This window comes from Nannobrachium achirus (genome assembly GCF_963921795.1).
Source record: "Nannobrachium achirus genome assembly, chromosome: 3".
Lineage (NCBI taxonomy): Eukaryota > Metazoa > Chordata > Actinopteri > Myctophiformes > Myctophidae > Nannobrachium > Nannobrachium achirus.
In genome coordinates, this window is record NC_137812.1 from 4,353,892 (window position 1) to 4,374,187 (window position 20,296).

The window sequence follows — 20,296 nt, forward strand, 5'->3', positions numbered from 1 at the left end:
AAAGTGGTCGCCAATGCCATCAACATTGATCTGTCCCATATAGCGCCACCATCAGGCCGACTTTTTCAAACACATTTTTGGACACTGCCCCTACAGATTTTGCCCTAAAATTACGCAAATCGGTACACAGTATGTCTAACCTCATGTCATCAACATGGATCTGTCCCATATATTTTTAAACACATTTTTTGGACACTGCTCCGACACATTTTGCCCTAAAATCACGCTGCGACCTGACGGTCGCTTATCTCCCGATTAGGGAGTCTTACTGGTACTCATATATGGAGCTCCATGTACATGGAGATATGGGCATATTGGTTGGATCGGCGGTTTTACAAAAAATGTTGTTCACATTCATCCCTAACTGTACATTTTGCAAATACAGTAACGGCAGGGGAAGTAGCTGTCTGTGAACCAGATTACTCGTTACGTGAAAGTCCTATGACGTCTATGACAGCTGACAGCTGATGATCCAGTCATCTCCATTTTTGGAAGTGTGTCTAATATTAGTAGGATGACATTATCCATTGACTTCATTATAGGAAATGTAATGAATGAATTTTAACATTTTTATAATTGAATTTTTTTTTATTTTGAAAGATGACACTCTAACCCAAACCCAAAATAATATGTTTCTTTACATGGATATGAATGCATAACAGGTCAGCTTGGAGGTGGGGGAGGTGGGGGAGTTAAAACACGGGTGAAAGACATACGGCTCTATTTTGATTGTCTTGACCAGCTCTCATGGCATGCATTTAGGCCTAGAATTATTGAATGCTTTAACCAGTGAAAAATAGCAGATATACAAGCTCTGCAATTTTTGAAAAGGTCGTGAAAATGTGTGCAAATCTTTGAATATAATGTATTTTCAAAGCGAACATTTGTAACTCAAATTTTGCTTCTGGGTGGTCCATGGAACTAAATATGTTTGACATGCGGGTCCGTGGTCAAATAAATATCATTTTGGGGGTCCTTCACATGAAAAGGTTTGAGAACCACATAGTAGTCTCTCAATAACAGACTAACTGAGCTCCAGTTAAGTGAAAAGGACCTTTTCTTTGACGATGGCTAGCCAGATTGCTGACATAGAAACATATACTGTAGGTTTTTCAAAATTCTAATTTTCACGATTTTTCAAAAATAGCAGAACTACAAGCTTGTATATCTGCTAGTTTTCAATAGTTAAAGCATAACATAATGATACACAATAATGTGTACCTGTTCTAAATGGGTTAACTAAAGGCCTGTCCAAACTGTCTCCGACCACCAAACCTTTCGTCTGAAAGGTCCGGTTCAACTACGAAATGACTTGCAACTTCTGAAAAGCATTACCCCGAATTAGAGTTTCTGAAAGCTGCATGTCGGAAAGTCGGAACTCTCCAACGAAAGGTTCGGTGGTCGGAGACAGTATGGACAGGCCTTTAAGTTAAGGCATAAAAGCTGGTACTTGAGGCAATCAAAATACAGCTCATAGACTCAAACAACATGAAAAGATGGAGAAAATCTCTCTCTTACGGAGAGATTTAAAACCACAATAGTCGGAGCAGTAGGCTGTTCCAGGCCCTATAGGGTCAGCAGCAGCAAAAGCATGGTCACCCCTGGTTTTGGTTTGAGAAACTTTGAGAAAGTCTTAGAAAAATTTAGAAAAACTGAGAATCTTTTTTGAAAGATTCAGAAAAAACGTAGAAAACGTTGTCTACAGTATGTATTCTGTGATTTGGTCAACAAGAGGTTTTGAACGTAAAAGTCAGGGTCTGATTTTCTCTACGAGCAGTGTTTTTAATCTTTTTCTGCGTTTTTTTCTAAATGTTTTATAAAAAGTAATAAAATAAAAAAATAAAATAAAATATTGATGCACACTGCATACTATGCATTTAGAAGAATCATGTAACATATTTTGTAATGCCCCAGTTTTTGAATCATGGTTGTAAATATCACATATTATTGGTGGTGTAGCTCCTGCTCACCAGGTGGGGCCAATCATTATTTACCCCAAATGTGTACATAATGGCACAGTTTCGGGTTTCCGGATATACTGAAGAAGAAGGCCAAGAACGGTCGAAAGGTTTACATTTATGCTATGCGGCTTATCGTCTAAAATAAATATTGGAGCTATTGAAAGTGAGTTGCAAGCTATTTTCTTGTTTCAAAAAAGAAATGCTGTCTATCCAGGTTTTGACGTCATTTAACAGTCGAGTAACAGCTGAAATTGAGGGAAGGTATGTTTGGACTGAAGATGTGATGTTACTAAAGGGTCAGCCTACTTATTGGAATAATACAATAAGTTCACCACGCCTTGTTCCTGATAGCCAACAATGATGGTAAAATACACCCTGTTCAGAGCAGAAAGTGTGCGCACGACTCTCTAGTTTCAACAGTAACAGTACTCAACTTCTTACCGGGTGCACGGTCGGGAAACGTAACTTTACAAAGAAGATTCTCAAAGAGAACACCTGCACTCACGGAACAGTCCTTTTAAGGCACTTTTTTATTTTATAAGGTCGGCATGGTAAGCTGCAGGCTTACCATGTCGACCTTATAAAATAAAAAAGTGCCTTCCGTGAGTGCTGGTGTTCTCTTTGAGAATCTTCTTTGTAAAATACACCCTCTCATGTTAATATTGCTTCATTTGACCTGTTGTGTGTGTTTCCTTGCAGACAGTGCAGATAATGGTGGCTGTGATGCTCTTCCTGTATGTTGTGACCGTGGCTTTTTTATGATGACACTTCTGGCAGTCCCTCAGTGAGATCAACAGGAGTGTTCGTCTGGGCACCTTTATCTGTATGCAAACATCTGCATCCTCCACCATACCATACCTTACTGTACACTGTACTGTGTTTATATCCATTCAAAACACAGGTTCCCAAAGTTATTTGTCTCAGGGCACCCCATAAATATTTTTTTTAATCCGATGCACCCCTACATTATAATTTTCACTCCTAGCACCTTATATTTATAGCATATCGTCGTTGTCGGGTGGAAACCTTGTATGTCCAAAACCATTTTGTATTTATCATCTAAAAAAATGACTAAACTAGTGAAAACAGCAGATCTTTGGCTGTAGATTGATTGGCTGTTTTCACTAGTTTTGTGCGACGGTCTTGTATTATGAAGCAGGGCTTTGCTTTACCAAAAGACGTACACATTTGAAACTTGGAGATACAAGGTTTCTGCCCGACAGTGACGATATTTTAGTGATTATGTTGAGAGGAAAACGTTGAGATAATAGCCATTTTGGTTAAAACTGACTGAAAATAACTTGTACTTCAAGTTTAAAATGATACTAAATATTTTTTCAAGTGTCCAAATAAAGTTGAAATATTATCAAATTATCTTGTGGCACCCCTGGACTGCTTTCGCGGCACCCCAGGGTGCCCCGTCACCCACTTTGAAAATCCCTGGTATAGAATACACATTCTGCACTCTAATTATTAATATCTACTTACTTATTACTGAAACAAACAGAATTAGATTGCCTATAAGTATTCATATGTATAACCATGCTCCTGTATGTTTTGCAAGAAGAATCATAATGTTTAATTTTAGAACATAATTCTTCATCATCTGATTGGTTGTTTCCTCCAGTACATCATTGCAGGGTCATTAACGGTGGCTGCTGATAGGTCGATGAGCCGCTGCATGGTCAGTAAGCCACGCCTTCGACCACACCCTTAATGCTCTCTACAAGTCATTAGTGTGGTTGCCCGACCACACTATACTTTCTTATTTCTAGACCAGAGCGACCCCAACAGTTTGCCAGACTACTTGACCCAAAGTTTTGGCAGCTTCATGCACTCGAGCCTTATATCAAATATACCAGCTTTTTCGGGAATCGTGTGCTTCCATTTTATTAAGAGATGGTCATGAAGTGTGGATCATGACCGAAAGTATAAGGTCGCGGGTGCAAGCGGCCGAAATGGGTTTCCTCAGACGGTTGGCTGGTATCTCCCTTAGAGACAGGGTGAGAAGTTCAGTCTCCGAGAGAAACTTGGAGTAGAACCGCTGCTCCTACACTTGGAAAGGAGTGAGCTTAAGTGGTTCGGGCATCTAGTACAGATGCCCCCCGAGCGCCTTCCTAGGAAGGTCCTCGATGCGCGTCCCACTGGGAGGAGACCCCATGGCAGACCAAAGACCAGATGGAGGGATTATATCTCCAAACTGGCTTGGGAACGCCTCGGTATACTCCCTGAGGGAGTGGAGGAAGTTGCTCGGGATAAGGAAATCTGGAGGTCTCAGTTGGAACTGTTACCCCCGCGACCCGATTCCGGATAAGCGCTGAAGATGGATGGATGGATGTTTTATAATTTAATTCATATTAAACAGATAATGCATAATGCATAATGGGAATGCCATAAAAAAGCCCCTGCATGCGGTCTCAATTCATCAATTTGTCAATTTAACATATAAAATAGCAACAAAAAACATTCACTATCATCGCAAGTATTAAACACTATATGTACAGAGTAGGGGGGGAAAGGTGGGGATGGGGGTAAAGTAAGGGGGGGGGGGGTTGATCACTTCCTGAAAAGTGAATTTTCAGGGCAGTTAAACTACATGTAAAGGAATTCCACACTTGGGTGGCAGTGTCGTAGAAGGAGACTTTACCCATGATATTGTCTTATGCGTGGGTGTTACCAGATTATTGTTTGCGCTCCCTCTAGTACTGTGGCTGTGGGTGTCGCTAATTTCTTTGAAGTAGTGTTTAGTCAGATATGCGGGTATTGAGGGGATTGTGGGGATTGAGGGCAGAGTCACATTGACTATTTTGAAAGCCAATCCCATTTTTTGTTGTTTAACCCTGTCTTCTACCCTGAGCCATGCTATCACCAGACAGGTATTTGTCAAGAATAGGTCATCTGCGAGAGGTATAGTGAAAGTGTGTTACTATGTTACTACCTGTAACATAGTAACACTATGTTACCATAATAACTATGTTACATGTTACTACCTCCTGTTACTAGATGTTTATTCTATTGCTGTTCTATGTTTCAGATTAAAGGTTCTATGGCGATGAACATTGTGACTACTGTGGTGTCATGTGCTGCCACCATCCTCTACATCATTGACGCTGTTACAATATACAAGGTAGGACTTTACGCACTGAATTGACCCACACTTCTGCTACTGGTACTAGTAAAAAAAATGTTTACATGATGTTTGTTTGTTTGTTTACGCGATGCGTAAACAAGTTCCAGAACTTACAGTACGTACAGTACAGTCTGTCTTCAATCTGCTGGTGTTCATCATTTCCATCTCTGTGTCATTTTTGGCTGCACAGCCACCTGCCGCCAACCCAACACCCCGACTCTGGTGAAACCTGAACACAACACAACACAACATCTACATGACATGGATCTATAGAATCTCACAGTATAGCACAGCAGCTACTACGGGAAAAATGCCATTGGTGTATGCAATAACCTACCAAACGTTATGCACATGTACTGTACAGTGGAGGATGCTTTTTTCATTCTCTTTGCTCTTTTGCCTTTTGCGCTCTCTTTCTTTCCTACGTCATTATTACTTATTATTACGTATTATTTTATCTTTAGATGTGTTGTTTTGTTGTTGTTTTGCTGTTATTATACCACTGCATAGTCTGAAAGGAAGCAGAACAAAAATAAGTTTTACTTACATAAGTTTGACCAGTGGCGCAGATCCAATAAAAGCATAGGGGGGGGGGGGACCTGCGCGCGCAAAGCGCGCACCCAATTTATTTTTTTTTGCGTGCAGAGATCGGTTTTCGGGCGGTTTTACCCCCTCATTTTCCTTCAGATACAGGCATTAACGGTTTTATGATGTATTATTTATTTACTTATCAAGTTATCACTAGTACTGCAATAACCAACACAACCAAAGCTTAAAACACACTTCAACACAAACACTGACATTAAACAGTCCTCACGTCATAACCAACGTTTCTTTCATGTTTCTATGGTTAACTTTCTACCTTAAGAACACCGACTATAGCAGTAATTTGGCACAGCGACCGTTCATCACTCAAAACACTGGCCACAATAAAATACAGTATCCTACTCAGAACTCAGAAGCATGACAGCATACAGGCATTAACGGTTTTATGATGTATTATTTATTTACTTATCAAGTTATCACTAGTACTGCAATAACCAACACAACCAATGCTTAAAACACACTTCAACACAAACACTGGCATTAAACAGTCCTCTCGTCATAACCAACGTTTCTTTCATGTTTCTATGGTTAACTTTTTACCTCAAGAACACCGACTATAGCAGCAATTTGGCACAGCGACCGTTCATCACTCAAAACACTGGCCACAATAAAATACAGTATCCTACTCAGAACTCAGAAGCATGACAGCCGCTCAGCCGTCAGAACACTGAACACACAATACAATAATACAGTCCACAAGCAGTTGGCACAGGTTATAACAGGCCGCCAGTCCAGAACACAATACGGTATAAATGTCATTCATTACCGGCTTGAGAATTGAAAATCCTTCCTCCTCCTCCTCCTCCTGTCCTCCAGTCCTTTCGTCTCACACACAGCCCAAGTAACAACAAAGTAATCCTTTAGCTTCCTTGTCCGGCCAGGGTGGCAAGAAAAACAACAAAGTAATCCTTTCCTTGTCCAGGGTGGCGGCATTCCTTATTAACTATTTGAAATGGCAGAACCAAAGTTATAAATATTGTGTTCTAATGAGTTTCAGCTGCAGCAGCAGTCTTCTGTCGTTTCTTAACTTTCATTTCTTGTTGCCAGATTTTGCGAGAGAAACAAGCAGCCAGCTATATGAAAACCACCCTGGAATATTGTGGTTTTTATATAGCTGGCTGCTTGTTTCTAAGAACTTGGCAACACAGACCAAACCATTTTGCAAGAAAACAGAGGGGTGTTCTCATATAATAGCATCTATAAATCATTCAAAAAGCATCTTCGATCGTGTTTAGTGCATGATTTCAGAATTTAGACCACTATGTCCCTGACTGGGGGGGACAGGGGGGTCTTCTGGAAGTGAATGGAGGGGACGAAATTGGACCTGGAAGGTGACAAAAACACCTTGTCCCCCCCCGCCATTTTCGCCTATGAGTTTGACTACAGGTACCTGTACAAAAGACGTAACAATAAAGTACAACCTTGAACCTTGAACCCTCTGTGTTGCTGTGATGGACCATCACTTTTGAACAGCTAAATCTGCCCCACCCCCTCGGTTTCCATATTCAAGGCTGTGGTTCAGGAGTGGAAGAAGATCCTGCCTGCTAAATTCCATATCATTATATTCAGAAACTAACAGATATTGTTGTCTAGATATATTGTTATATGTAAATATGTGAAGTTGTCCCTCATCTTTAACGTCTCAGAGGCTCTTTGATCTATTCTGTGTCTTTCAGCAAGCTGTTGTCGCGGGCAACCATTTACCTCCAGATGCCGACGCATTTCCGCATTCCTTACCTGAAGAGACTTACTACTCTGAAGTAGACCTCACCCTCTCAGGTCTGTTGCCCTGACACATGTGATTTCGTTCAGGCTCTGTGCAATGACTAAAATTCCAGAAGTCATGGAAACACTTATGAAAGTGTTTCCAATGCAAATCATGCTGCTGAGCCAATCAAATGAAGCGTTGTTCCCATGCAAATCATGCTGCTGAGCCAATCAAATGAAGCGTTGGGAAACTTAAAGGGATCCCTGGCTAATACGACAAATATGCCTTAATACATTATAATTGTCCTCTATAGAGCATTGCAGTTTAAGCTCCACCCCGTCCTCACTCCGGTGTCGGAAGCGTTTTCCCCATGCATTTCTTCCATAGACATTTCATAAAGTATTTATTTAAACATCTTTTAAGCCTCTGACAAAGCCACCTCGGCTTGTGAGGAATCATGACAATAAACACTATTTTTTGCATGGAATGATTAATACACAAAAGATACACAAAAGAAGAAGAAGCTCCACCAATCACAGACGTCGATTTCTCCGGATGTACATTTTTAGCAGTATGGGTAATGCAGTTCTTCTCCGTGCGATCTTTATTAAAACATGTTTTTACTAGAACTAGAGTGATTGCATACATACTCTGGGGTTCTACAGGAGCACAGAACCATTTTACAACCACAAGCCTGGTAAGTGTTCATTGAATTGTTATGATTGTATGGCTTATAATGAAATCCCCTATGGGGTAAATGAATGGGCAGTTTACTTCCGACACCTCACTGCGATGCTCTATAACTACAATGTAAAATGATGATGTCATAAAACCATGTGTGATCTATCCCTATGGAATTTATGGCATGCATATGAAAAAAAACAGTAATACATCCTATGGTTAATATGAGCATCAAATGTGTGTGTGTGTGTGTGTGTGTGTGTGTGTGTGTGTGTGTGTGTGTGTGTGTGTGTGTGTGTGTGTGTTTTCTCACATGCATGCCATAAATTCCATAGGGATAGACCACACATGGTTAAAAGGGATCCTTTTAACTGACCCATTTCAGAACACGGGAAAGCAATTTTCTGGAAAAGGGAAATGAGCATTGTGCTTTTACAAACCAGAGCATGTGAACGGAGTGGAGGGGGGAAATTGCTGTTGCTGCTCAGCTATGGCCATACCTGGCTATGGGGCTAGCCCTGAATACATGACGGTCATGTTACCCCCTCAACCTCGCGACCAGTGAGGTTTTCATAGCGCAACGGTTTGCACTTTTTTTTTAAATCTGACGTTTGTAGCTCAAACCGTTGCGCTATGAAAACCTCACTGGTCGTGAGGTTGAGGGGGAAACATGTATATGACCGTCATGTATTCAAGGCTAGCTATGGGGCCAGCCGATGAGGAGAAAGTAACGCAAAATGGCTAAGGGATGATTCATTCATGAGCTGTCCAGACAGCAGGGGTTTTCAAAGTGAGTGCCCAGGACACCAGGCACCCTGGGGGGCCGTGACGGCAGTCCAGGGGTGCCGCTGCTGCCGCAACATAATGTGATAATATTTGGAATTCATGCTATGAGCCCCAAACCAGTATGCCTCCTTTGCCCAGAGAAGTTATCAATTACATTACTTGGCTCTGATGCCAAGTAATGTAATTTACACAATAAAACACAAAATTGATTATCATCTTAATATAATTAATAACAAAAAGTGTAATATTTTTTATCATACCATTATATTAGATCATACCATTATTCTGATAAAATATGCAATAAGGTGATGGGAGTGATATTTATAGTGGTGCACTGAGCCAAAAAGGTTACTAAAGAGTTCAAATGTTTACGAGGAAACAATTGTTGTTGCACAATGAATGACTTTATATGAAGATCCATCTCATCAAGGAAACATGATATCTAAACTGATTGAGTTTCTAATCTGGTTCCTTTCCAGAACCTCTACTTCCCAAGGCTGTGGGAAGTACTGTAGGGTGACACACTGACCCCTGGTGGACAGAAAGAAACCTGCACGTCAACAACTCAATACAAAATAAATACATCAAATAAAAGCAATTAAGTGTAATTTAGAGAGCTTGTTCCGAGACTATAGACAATATTCTTGATCGATTGCAGGGGGGACGCCCCGCCCCCAACTACCTAGTCAGTCTACAGGGTACTTCCGTCTAGGGCCTCCGTCTCTACAACTCTTTATTCGACAGAAAATACATTTTAAGGTCAGAATAGACTCTTTTTGAGTTGTGCATTGAAGAAATAATCATCTTAAGAATAAATAATGACTTTAGGGACTGAACTTGCGTGAGCAAGATTTAGAAAAACATACAATAAAACAAAATCTTTACACTGGCTCCCTGTCTGACAAACACTTTATTTAGCCAAATATTGAATCAAAACAGGATTGGTTCATGAAGCATTGAATGGTTTAAATCCATGCATGATCTTGTGCTACATCATGAAGCAGCCAGAGCTCTCAGGCAGGGACACATCCCTGATTCAGCTCTGGAAAAAGAGTTGGAGATGCCCTCATTGCGTGCTATAGAGAGAGAGATCTCTCTATAGCGCTGCTGCTACTCAAAGATTTGCCATTTCAGATCATGACAAGTGACAAGCCAGTGGGCCAATTACTGTACATGAGTTATATTTCGTCGTTGTCGGTTGGAAATGTCCAAAACCGTTTTTTGTATTTATTCATTTATTTTTGTATTTATTTATCATTTTAAAAATGATTTAAACTAATGAAAACAGCCGATCTACAAGCACACAACGCCTCTCACCGCGAGGCGTTGTGTGCTTGTAGATCTGCTGTTTTCACTATACTTTTGTGCAACGGCCCTGTCTGGGACAGGTCTGCATGCTTTCTGTTCCCAGAGTCACAACAAAACACGGAGAAGCAGTGTTTTTATGGAACAAACTCCCACTAAAACTGCAGCTCTGCTACAACTCTCTCGGTGTGTTAGGCCTAGAATTATTGAATGCTTTAGCTATTGAAAAATAGCAGATATACAAGCTCACAGCGCGGCACCGAGTGCCGCGCTGCGAGCTTTTAGATCTGCTATTTTTGAAAAACTGTGATATACTGTATATACCGGTATATACTGTATATATTTTTTTTGTTTTGGCAAGTCTTTGAATATTTCTTTTTGAAAGTGAACATTTGTAACTCAAATATTTGCTTCAGGGGAGTCCCTGATACAATATTTGGAGATGGGGGGGGGGGGGGGGCCCTGGAACAACATATTTTGAGATGGGGGGTCCGTGGCCAAATACATGTAGTTTTGGGGGTCCTTGGCATGTAACATTTTGAGAACCACTGACAGAAACAGAGTTTAAAGAGAAGGATTTCGAAGACACTTATAGAATCGGGTCAAAATATTCAAAGATTTGCACAAATTACAAGATTTTTCAAAAATAGCAGATCTACAAGCTCGCAGCGTGGCACTCAGTGCCGCGCTGTGAGCTTTCATGTAGATCTGCTATTTTTAAATATTTAATTTTAAAGCATAAAATATTGCGTAATAATGTGTTCAGGCCTAAATGGGTTAAAATAAGCTGATGATCATGCATTTATTGTTGTTATAATTTCTTCTACACTGTAATTGTTCTCTCTATTTTTTTAGTTAAATTGGATTCAAATGCCCTTTAGTCATGTGTTTGTTGTAATTTATTGTTCTCATGTTATTTTGCATTCTTAATTTTCCATGTATTATATAAAGCCGTTTCAATTGCCTTGTTGTTGAAATGTGTCATTCAAATAAACCTGCCTTGCCCATAATTAGTTTGTAGTTACTTTGCCTTTTAGATTATTAGATTATTGCAAAGGTGCCATAAAGACTCAACAATCAGTAATTAGAACAAAAATAAGAACACTATGATGGTGTGCCACGGACACTTTTGTCTGTGTAGTGTGTATGGACATACAGTATTGATGACCCAGGACTTACGGCCAGTTGGGTGTTGCAATTTAGGCCATGGCTACACGGAGCTGGATATTTCTGAAGCTAGACATTTTTTGTGCTGTTGGGGCTTGCAGCCACATGAAGCTGGATATTTCGGCCACGAAGCTGGATATTTTGGTAGCACTTTACAATAATGACCTGTTATAAAGCATTTATAAACATTTATAACACATTAATAAGCAACTTGTAGATGAGTAATAATGAATGAACAAGCGGTTAATACATGTTTATTTAAACATTTATAACTATATTTAATAATCATTTATAAATTGTTAGTAACTAGTGAACTATTCATGAATAAGCCATTTATAAACAATTATAAATATATTTTAAATCATTTGTAACCAAAGTTATTTAGTATTTATAAGCTATTTAGAGATAAATAACTAATCATTTACAAGCTATTCATATACATTGGTAAATGTTTAGTAAAACATTTATAACCCTTTTTATGCCTTTGTAAATGATTATTAAAACATTAATAACACAGTTATAAGTTATTTGTAGATAAGAAACTAATCATAGACAAGCTATTTATATACTAATTCATTATTTACAACTGTCTATTTATGTGGCCTCCATTTTTGTTCATGTTTAACAAATGCTTTGTAAAGCATTCCTAAATTATCTATAAATCATTGCTAGATGTTATCAAGAGCCCTAATGTAAAGTGAAGACACTTCATAATCTACAACCGTCTGTTAATAATGTGGCCTCCATTTTTGTTCATGTTTAACAAATGCTTTGTAAAACATTCCTAACATATCTATAAATCATTGGTAGTGTAAAGTGAAGACCACGTTAACAGATAGTTCATGTTTAACAAATGCTTTGTAAAACATTCCTAAAATATCTATAAATCATTGGTAGTGTAAAGTGAAGACCACGTTAACAGACAGTTGTAGATTATGAAGTGTCTTCACTTTACATTAGGGCTCTTGATAACATCTAGCAATGATTTATAGATAATTTAGGAATGCTTTACAAAGCATTTGTTAAACATGAACAAAAATGGAGGCCACATAAATAGACAGTTGTAAATAATGAATTAGTATATAAATAGCTTGTCTATGATTAGTTCCTTATCTACAAATAACTTATAACTGTGTTATTAATGTTTTAATAATCATTTACAAAGGCATAAAAAGGGTTATAAATGTTTTACTAAACATTTACCAATGTATATGAATAGCTTGTAAATGATTAGTTATTTATCTCTAAATAGCTTATAAATACTAAATAACTTTGGTTACAAATGATTTAAAATATATTTATAATTGTTTACAAATGGCTTATTCATGAATAGTTCACTAGTTACTAACAATTTATAAATGATTATTAAATATAGTTATAAATGTTTAAATAAACATGTATTAACCGCTTGTTCATTCATTATTACTCATCTACAAGTTGCTTATTAATGTGTTATAAATGTTTATAAATGCTTTATAACAGGTCATTATTGTAAAGTGCTACCGATATTTTTTAAACCGGATAAATAAGTGAAGACATTGAAAAATATCCGATTCACTGGATCCGTGTAGACACCCGGATATCTCTGAAGACTTTACTGTGTGTGTGCTTGTTAGACCTAGATATCTTTGTTGTGTGGACCTAGATATTTTTCTATGTGGATATCTGAAAAACCGGGATAGATGAAATATCCAGCTCCATGTAGCCATGGCCTTAGTCTTGTTTTTGTATCTCTCTCAGTCGCTGCTCACCTACAGTAGTAACTGTTATGTAATTTCCATTGCAGGACATCGTACTAAAACAGTGAGAAGGCCTCTCAGAGTTGTTGCTCTGTGTCTGGAAACACTGGACGATATTACAGGAGAACTGGGCACATTTGCAAAGTGGGCTCAGGGCGGGAGAGAGCTGCATGGGACCTTTTTTGAAGTGCACACCTTTACGAAGTGAGCACGGGAGAATTGTGCACTTTATGAAATCTGCAATAAGCATTAAAGACATTGCTCCAAGCAGTTGTCCCAAATCCTGTAGCCTACTATTTGTCTGTAGGTCTATTGTTTATTTACTTATTGTATTAGTTAATACTACTAGTGCTAGTACGACTTTACTTAATAACATACTTTTTAGCTTAAACCATAATACATTTGTATTTATTGTAGGCCTACATTGTACACATTGTACACAAAAAATGAGTAGGCCTAGTTGTAGCAGTAGAAATAAAACATGAAACATGTCACTGCAGTGTACATAGCTACCGTACATGAATCAGTAGGCCTACTCATTCAAATATAATGGTTCTTCAGTGGTTCTTTGGGGTGATTGAGGTTCTAAAGTGCTGTGCAATTAACTGAAAATATATAAAAATCAAACTTCAACTTAATTCCGATCGAGGTAAAAACCAGACTAATCATCATCTCATCATCGTGTGCAAAGTCAAACCTTTATGGGGCAAACAAGTTTGTCAAGTTAATGTTATATGCAACAGAACAGAGGTTCTGTCTTGAACTGCAGTAAACAAGATTCCAGTGAACACGTACAATACACATTTATGCAGATTTATAGTTGCAGTCACATGAGACTAATTTGCCTGGAACATACCTGTAGATAAACTGCCTCTGTTGGACCAGAATTCAGTGAAAGTATAAATGCTGGCAAAATCAGCAATCATAAATGTGAATGTGAATGTGAATGAAACCAGGTAAACAATCATCACATCACGAACATGCAGCTTTGTCCACTCAAGCCCAAGCATCTGTAACTGCTATACAAAAGTCCTGCTTCTCTGTACAATCTGTACATTGCAAAATGTAGTTTCTTAGCCCAAAATAATGTATGCAATGCTTTTGTTTTAAAAGAAAGCCACCCTCTCGCTGCCAACCAAGTTCATGTTAAATGTAGTCTTACCTGAACCTCCATATGGAACAGAACACTGTTTAGTGTGAAAGTTGAAAGAACAAGTGCTTTGTGGCGGGGAGTGGCTTGGTGCACCCGTTTCGGATGGTATCACGCCATAGGAATACCATCCGAAACGGGTGCTTAGGTTTATGCAGAAATAATAGCCTACCTACGTACTGTAGCCTACATGACTGATAGCGTTACAGCCACCACAGGCTATCTTTTGCATGCATGCATGCACACACACACACACACACGCACGCACGCACGCACGCACGCACGCACGCACGCACGCACGCACGCACGCACACACACACACACACACACACACACACACACACACACACACACACACACACACACACGCACACACGAACAGTACAGCACAGCAACACAAAACAAACAAAAAACAAGGAACAGATTCAACAGAGAGAGGGAGTATAATGAATGAGAGCGATACTTACAAATAAAAATGGAGTGGAGTAAAGTGACACAACTGTCAATGATTCCTGTAAAGGACAATGTTCAGATCTGTCTACTCTGCTGAACCTTAAGGTTCGTACACACAGAGGGCGAATTGGCGAATAGCGAATTAGCGTATAATTCGCCTTTTTTTAAAAACCTTATAAAGTCAATGGAAGCATCCACACCAAACGCGAATTTCGAAAAAGCGAAAAGGCGTCTGTTTTTTATTCGCCCTTGTGTCGAATTAAGCGAACGTTCAAAGGCGAATTCCTCTCTCTCTCTCTGTATCAAAGTAAGCTCACTCTACCCTATTTCAAGAGAGAGAGAGAGAGAATGGTGGAGGGACCTTCACGTTACATTGAGGCCGAGGAGAACGGTGTTTTTCTCCTTTTCCGTGTCTCTCTCTGTGTGGCAGCGTGGCTGCTTGTTACAAGCAGCTTGTAAAAACTACTCGAATGTATTACTGGTAAAAGCATATGGTATGTTTTAGGCTAATTTATAACTGCAAAAAGACTAATGTTTTCAAATAAATCGCTGGGTATTAAATACAAAATGATCCGAAGTGTAGTGGAGTAGGCTAGAAGGAAAGTAGGCTACTGAAATTGGACTCATCTACAAGTACAGGCTACTCAAGTAAATGTAGGCTACTTTTAGTTACTTTACACTGACTTTCTTTTTTTACAGACCGAAACCCGTGACATGTTGTCCCGAAATCCTTTTATTTCCTAGAGACCCGATCATTTAATCATTATTAAAACCCTCTTTCATGTAAACTCACTGCAGCCGTGCAGCGTGCGCTGTTAGTTAACTGATTGACAGGCAGAAGAAGGCTACCAAGGAATCTATAATATTAAGATCGAAACAAAAGCCAGAGATTAAAAGGAATACTTTTAGGCTGTTTTCTAACTACAGAGAGGTAAGTCATGGTTTAACTTGTATGCGGTCGCGGCTGCTTATCCTGGCTACCATCACGCATGCATTACGCACGCCAATTGATATTTTCCCCCTGCTGTTAAACTGATCCTAGACCAGCATTATCATCTCACTGTTACACAGCCATTAATCTCGCTGCCTCACGGCTAACAGACCATGATCCTAGGTCAGGCCAGCCTAAACACAGCACACACGGAACTCCAGTAGTTTGTTCCTTATAGCGCACGCCAGCGCGCACACACACTGATTGATTGCTTTACAGTTAGCATAAAAAAGCAGAAAGTATACACACACACACACACACACACACACAGTACGGGTCCTCTAGGGCCCTCTCGGGTAATACACAATGATTGACAGCCCCTTATTCCGAGAGTGATGCGGCCATTCCGACCCGGCTATGATAAAACACTGACCGACCCTGTCTACTCTGGCCCCGGCCGGAGCTGAGGGGAGGGGGAACGGAGAACGCGTGTTGTCACTTGTCTCTTCTGTTCTTTTTCTTATTTAATAGGCTAACAGCCACGGCCAGGTCTCATCATCACTTGAGGATGTAGTTCCCATTGTTTTATTTGTTTCCCTGTCTCCGTGCTCCTCTCTCCTCTCTCTCCTTTCTTCTCCTTTCTCCTGTGGCTACTGTATGCAGGCAGATATCGCCCCCTCGTTTTTAAGGCGAATTAAGCGAATATTTATTCGTGTCGCTTTTTGGTGTGTATGGAAAAGGGCGAATGGCGAATTCTTCGCCTTTTTGGTTCGCTTATTCACGTCGCTTTCGCTAATTCGCCGGTGTGGACAGAGCTTTACTGTTACGCCCGCTGGGCTTATGTATTTAGGTATATTATTAGTAGTCCTATATGAGTACTCTGAGTCTCACATGTGTTTCCTTTTGCCTGTAGATCAGTTGGTGGAGGTTGTCATGGAGACGGGGGCGTGGAGATCTGGCCACGGATCCTGGCGACGCCCACCAACTGATTGTTTGATTGTTTGCTGAGAGTATAAAAACCCTCAGTTTGAGCCTGGCTCTGAGGCCGGCTACAGACCTAAAGGCACAAAAACGAGTGCGTGTCGTGGGGGGGAGGTGGGGGGGCAGACACAGCACAATGCATTCCGGATGGGAGTCGAGTGGTTTGAAGTCGAGTGCGAGTCGTGTGGTGTTGTGTGGTTGCGTCCAACTTGCTCACGACTCGCACTCGACTTCAAACCACTCGACTTCCATCCGCAATGCATTGTGCTGTCTCTGCCCCCCGCCTCCCCCACACAACTCTCACTCAACTTGTGCGTTCCAGTCTGAGTGCAGCCTGAGAGAGAGCACACCACATAGTTGTGGAGGGGCTGCGCTCTCCCCGCCGACTCATTAGGTTCTGTGTTTTGTTAAGTGGTTTAGCTCCTTCGGGAAGAGCTAGTTTGTTTCATGGTTCTTTTTGGTTAATAGCCTATTTTGTTTGTTTCTGGGTTTCTCGTATTTGGGGTTTCCTACAGTGAGCTTAGCTCACCAGCATGTAAGGGTCAACTTCATACCTATGTGTTATTTAAGGAGCTATTGTGCCTAATATCCAACTATTATGTGAAACATCTTGATAACTTTGCTGCAAATGGCAGGACCATCATGCTTTTATTAGGACTAATGGTAAATAAACAATGTCATCTGTTGTAAACTGTGTCCTTCACACTCCTTCGTTACGGGCTATGCCCCTATACCTGTCATGGTTCGTAACATGAGGCAGCCAGGTCATTTTTAGTTTCATTTAGTTTAGTTTATTAGCACTTTATTATAAATAAATAAAAAATAGAACAATGCATATGAAGGAAACAAAATACTGTGCATGGAAAGGAAGAAGCCGGCAGGCTTATTTGGAATGCTTTCCATAATGGAAGAGGTCATTGATTAACAGATTAAAGTTCAATAAGAACAATACAAAAGAATACAAAGGGGAGCAGCTGTGCAATAATGACATAAAAACAGAAACTGCACAAAAGAAGAAAAAAAAAACCCACACACACATTAGGAATCATTCAGTCTGTGCATGTGAGATTACAGTAACAATGAGTGCAATGTCAGTTTTGGTTAGTCCCTTGTCTGCAACTTCCCTTATTATACTGAAAGCAAAATGTGTTCAAATGTGGTGCATTTACCAGTATCATATGGTGCCATTATGGTGTGATGGGTGTGGTCTGTGATGCGATGGTTGCATTTTTGGGGGCCTCGTTATTGACCATAAGGGTCAAAATTCATGTCAGATCCTGACTGAGTCTAGGTGACACATGACCTGTGACACGATCAGAATTTCTCAAATACAACCATATTGTTTTAACATACTCTACCATACAGATTGGACGAAATGGCATTGTATTCATTAAAAAATCGAACCTCTGTTCGAAGTGGAGCTGTGTGTGTGTGTGTGTGTGTGTGTGTGTGTGTGTGTGTGTGTGTGTGTGTGTGTGTGTGTGTGTGTGTGTGTGTGTGTGTGTGTGTATTGCAGTTGATGCTCAGGGCAGGCTAGACTCAACAGCACCTCTCTGGTCACCCAGGATCATGTGTACCGTTTTTTGTGACATTTGAAGAAAATATGTGTGTTTTGTGTGTTTTGGTGTGTTTTGGAGAAAATTCAAGATGGCGGAAAATCTATCCTGGCGCAAATGGGCGTGGCCTATATGGGACCCAAGGAATCCAGGGAAAAAATAATTTTAATTTTCCGATCTACGGTTCAAGAGTTACGGGGCAAAACGTAAAGTGGGCCGTTATAGCGCCACCATGAGGCCGAGTGATGTAATTATTTTTCGATTCATTCTTAAAATCATTATGAATCTCCTCTCCGAGGTTTGAAACTGTAGCTCCTATGGTTTACGAGAGATAAATACTTGAAAGTGATTTCTTGCATTGTCCCATTATAAGTCAATGGGGACAATTAAGCGTCGTTTTTTGCCGATTACGTCGGCATGGTAAGGCGGATCGGAACGAAAGGTAATAGAACACCATTCCCGGCCGAGCCGCACATTTTGATGTATATATTGCGCAAGTGGCGTAAATGGTGCGGCACTAGTTACGCGCCGAAGTTTAGGCTACATACACGGACGGAGACAGACAGACAGACAGACCCACACACACGGCCACGTATAGGGAGCTTGTGTTCCACACAGCTCCAAAAGTCACATAGTGCCGCTTTAACCAATAGGCAAGGAGGGAGTGGGTGGGGGGCGAGTGAAGAGAGAGTTTCAGAGCGGTGCTAAATGAGGTTGTTCCACAACAGGGAAATGGCCCACCACTCTTCAAGGATGAGACGTATCGTTTATTTCACTGCAGGTGAGCTGAAGAAAGACATTTGCTCAGAATAGTATTTTTCTTTGACAATATGTGATTTGATAATCACTTGATTGAGCCAGCTACTTTAGAAGCAATACATTGACAGCAGTAAATCATTGAGGCTATATGAGGGGGAGAAAAGCAGTTTGAGGTCTTTTCCTTTTTTTTTCTCTCGTATGAATCAATGCTATTGTCCAGATTCATTCCACAGTGTGACAGTCATGACAGATATTTTTATTCACAGGATGAATTTATGTTATATTGTTATTTAGAAGAGGAAATAATTAGCATTTAATTATTCCATGGAAGACCCCAGATTCCGTGACTTGTTCACCACAGTGACACATACAGTATAGTTAGTCAAAGTAAAGGTGATTTCCTGTTTCACATTCTGAACCTCAACTTCCTCAAATGACAAGTAAACGGGGTCCAAGTCACAGCTCACTGTGTGGTTAGGGTCTTGTTTCCATTTGCTAAACTGTGCATACACACTAATCATTTATTTTTTGTTTGAGAAAAGTTCTTGTTCCAAACTAATTTACAATAGAAAAAAATACTAAAGAATCAACAACTCAAGCAAGAGTCTCCTCTCCTCTCCTCTCCTCTCCTCTCCTCTCCTTTTCTGTTATGCATAGTTCAAATTTTGATTTGTAACCCTTTGTGGTACAGAGGTAGCCTGGTTAATAAACCAGACCGCTAGTACAGAGCTGCTTGTTTATGAAGAAAATAATAGATTCTGCCTTGTAAGACCCCAGATCCCAACTACTTATTAGACGCGTACCCAGGGATGTATTTTGATTGTCTTATTGTCTCTTATGCCTTACTGTAACTTAAAGGCCTGTCCATACTGTCTCCGACCACCAAACTTTTCGTCTGAGAGTTCCGATTTCCCCACGTGCAGCTTTCCGAACTCTAATTCGGGGTAAGGTGCTCTGCACACTACAGGCGGTTGCCGTCGGGGCTGCCGCTAGGATCAGCGGTGGCCGCACCGCGGTGAGACACAAGGACACTCGTTCAGTGATTAAACACCACGCGGTATTTCACAAAGATGAACACAATCCATCTCTCACCGCCCGCGTACGCATGCACAAACGAGCACGCTCGCGGGGGATTTCACGGGGCCGCGCCCACTCTCCTCGCCGCCCCAAAACTCCGCTGCGCGGCTGAAAAAGCCGCCCGCCTCCCATTGAAAATGAATTGCTAGGAGGCGGTGACCGCGGCTAGTGTGTAACCCCCTTAATGCTTTTCAGAAGATGCAAGTGATGTCATTTTGTAGTTGAACCAGACCTTTCCGCCGAAAGGTTTGGTGGTCGGAGACAGTATGGACGGGCCTTTAAGTTAAGGCATAAGAGCTGGTACAT

The 20,296-nt window shown here is 40.5% G+C and overlaps 1 protein-coding gene across 1 annotated transcript in view; it reads right to left on the reverse strand.

Moving 5' to 3' along the window:
- LOC308281586 (uncharacterized protein) overlaps positions 1-20,296 on the reverse strand; it is a gene marked incomplete at its 3' end in the record, with an annotated part of 534,349 nt that overhangs the window by 268,412 nt on the left and 245,641 nt on the right. The gene's annotated exons all lie outside the window — the stretch shown is intronic.